Raw genomic sequence first — 3,643 nt, forward strand, 5'->3', positions numbered from 1 at the left:
CCAATTCACACAATCTGTTCTTTTGACAGATATGACAAAAACTTATACATTTTATTCTTAACCTTTCCATTTAGAACTTTAGTAATGCTGTATGACCATCTCCTTTCCAAAGAATTGTCAATACTTACTTTTAGAAATTAAACAGCAATTTTTTCTGAGAACTTTGTAAATCATGTTACAAAAGTTCCCAGACTATGATATGAATTCCTATGCTGTGTCATAAAACCAACCCTTAATCTTCACATACTTCTATTTAATAGGATAGATGTTATTTTTAATGAAAACTTTTAAACAACAGACTTAATATTTCCATTATCTCTTTCTCTGAGGAATCAATTTTCATCAACTTTTCTTGTGAATTTCTTTTTAACTGTTGAGACTTTTTCTTAGGAGCATCTTAATCTAAATATGGCAGTACAATTATGATGTTTTGAATAGCATGTAAAGAAAAAAAACAAAGAAAAATGATAAATCTCTTCATAATGTTTAGTTAAACAAAGTCCATATAGTTGTTTCAAATTATTTTTAAAAACTATAATAAATAAAGGTTTAGGGGTAGTAAAAATATTTTAGCTTATTTTAAAATAAATAATTTTATCATCAGTATACAAAATTCAATTTCTTACCTCTAAAGAATCTGAAGATGAGTGGATTCCACTCACAACTGCTTCCATTTGTATGGCTTTAAAAAAAACACTTAAAAATGTTTTTGCATCACATGTTTATACTCTTCCATACAAAAACATGGAGGCCACCAAAAAAAGTATACATTAGAAAAACTTTTATAAATGCTTCAATATTAAATTTATTGATACATCATAAGATGAATACAAGTTACCTTTCACCTCTACAAGAGTTGCTCAAAGTGGTGGCCATATATTCCAGACATTTATTAGTATGACAAACTGCTGAAGTAGTGTGTATACATATTTTGGCAGACTCTATATTATGTCTATGTTTAAATTCAAAAAAACAGGAATATACTTTTTACAATGTCAGTTCAAGAGCAACATTATCATTTCTCAATTTATGGTAAAGATGGAAGAAGATAACTTTTAGGATCACGCTACCTGCTGGGGTGAGTGGCAGTACTGGAGATTGAACCAAGGGAACTTGCACTGAGCTATATCTCCAGCCCTTTATTTCTATATAATCTATGTAATAGATATTAACTATTTGTCAGCCCAATTATTTAAATACAGGATGACAAAAAAATCCTAATTTTAAAATATTTTAGAAGATAACAGGAAATATAAAAATAATTTTATTGAATTTATTTAATACAAGAATCAACTGGTTGAAATGACACCTGACCAAGCAATGTTCTAGACAATCAGTATATGAACAAACATGCTGCTCCAGTGACACTCAGGGTAAACTATTAAGTGGTTCATAGCCTGCCACTCATAAGTATTTAAGGTGTAGCCTAATCTGTATTATATATATTTAAAAAAGAGTAGAGAAGTATTACTTCTGATTACTCTGTCCTCCTACAAATAGCAAAACAGGTATAGAGATGGGGATGTCAACGACAAAATTTAGAATCACTCCTTTCCCCTTAGTCTTTTATTTCAGCAAACTCGTTTCTGATAAATGGAATAGAGGAATGAGTTGTGTATTCTTATAAGACCAAAAGGAATATACACATATAACAAGTACAGTATATACGAAAGTATGCATATTTACATATATGTGTGCATATTGTTTTCTAGGCATACATAGATAGCTACACATATGATTTAGTCACCATTCCTTTTCTGAGCAGTGTATTATTTTTAAAATGTTATTCATTGTTTTTTAAATTATTTTTTAAAAATTAGTTGAGATGTCACAAAATATATTTGTACACATTTGTCAGATCAGTTACAAAAAGTAGTGGAAGCCAAAACATCATTCTTTCTTGAACGATATGGTACCTTATTCTACATCCAGGTTCTATCCTGTGTTCCATTTCTAAAATGCCTAATTCCCTCAGTGTGACATCTTCTACCTAAAAATCCAGGTAAAGGAGAGTTTAATTTGTAGACTTCTCTTGGAAGAGCTGACACATACAGTAGTTCATGTTGTTTATTAAATAAGAGTACCTAGGAAAAGGGGCAAGTGAAGGCTGAGATTTTAGATTAAAAAGGTGAATAAGTCCCCCTTTCCCTTTTCATGGTACTGAAAATTGAAACCAGCTGGAGCTTGCAAACTTGCTGCCTCAGCCTTCCAAAGCACTGGGATTATAGGTGTGGGCCACCACACCAAACTGCAAATTTCTTACTACTGTTAATAAGGTAGGATTGTCTCCTTGTCTTACATCCTGGCAGACTCCTCAATTACTTAAGCAGCAGAATATGGTAGAAATGATTCTGTTCCAATTTACTGGCCCAAACATGAAAAAACTGTCAGAACTTTTTGCTTGTAAACATTTGCTCTTGGGAATCCAGTCATCATCACAAGGGATAGCCAATATGGACAGGAGCTGAAACCCCAGGCAAAAGCCCTAGTTGACCTCCTAGCCAACAGCCAACATCAATTTCCCAGTCTGGTGCATGTACATAAGCCAATAATGTACAACTGACATTGCACGGAAAAGACTTAAGGAGGCTTCCCAAGCCCTTCCTGATTCCATTTGTGAAACAAAATAGGTGATCAAAATTTCCACTTCAGTACCTATCACATAAATTAGACTCCAAACTCTACCAGACCACTCACAATCCTTAATAATGTAGCCCTGCTTAGTTTTCCATACTTCTCTCCTACTTTCTACTCATTAGTTGAATCTCCCTTTCTAAATAGATTTGATTTATTGAACACAAAAGAGTAATTCTTCCTCCCGTACACATACTGTACACTCTACCTGAGCTGCTCTCTCCCTTATCTCTGGCTACCCCCTCAGGTAAGTAGAGGTCGAGGTGAGGTAATTTGGCATTTCAGGAATGGAACACAGGATAGACTGGATGTAGAATGAGCTATGTTGCCCCCAAAGCCTTCCCAACAAGTCTACTTCCTAATTGTCCCAAGTTGAGAACAACTATCATGATGTTTAAGAGCAAGCTAGGGATAAGAATAAACTGTTCAGGCACCAAATCCTGGCTCTGCCACTTCACTAGCCACAAAGCTTTGAGCAAGCAAATTAACTCAGTTCCCTCCTAAAATTACTGGCACTTCTACGACTAAAGTTATTTAATAAGAAATATATAAAGTTCTGAGAAAAGGACTTGACACATAGTAAGAACTCAGTAAACAAAAGACATCACTTCTATCCCTGTTAGGATAGTTATAATGTCCAGTATATAAAAAAGAATACAAATTTTGTCTTGTTCCTAGATCCACAGGAAATCATAGTCTAATGGTAGTGGGCTCACATCTGAAAAAAATTAACTGTCTACAATGGATAAATACTGTAACAAGACAAATGAGAGACCAATTATTCAGGGCCACTTTCCATGGGAATGGCTGGGGAGGGGAGAGAGGCTACGACAGTAGTTTGAGGGCAGGATATTAAGTCCCCTGCCTGCTCCCAGCAGGTGTGTAGCACGCAGGTTGAGAGCACAGGCTTTCCTGGCTGGACCTGCAGCCCTCGAAAGACTTCACTCCCAGAAAGTTCTGGCTGAGCAATTCACCCTGCATTTCCAGGAAAATGCTTCATAAAAGAAAG

The sequence above is a fragment of the Fukomys damarensis genome, unplaced genomic scaffold (genome assembly GCF_012274545.1).
Source record: "Fukomys damarensis isolate Sample0158 unplaced genomic scaffold, DMR_v1.0_HiC HiC_scaffold_14, whole genome shotgun sequence".
NCBI lineage: Eukaryota > Metazoa > Chordata > Mammalia > Rodentia > Bathyergidae > Fukomys > Fukomys damarensis.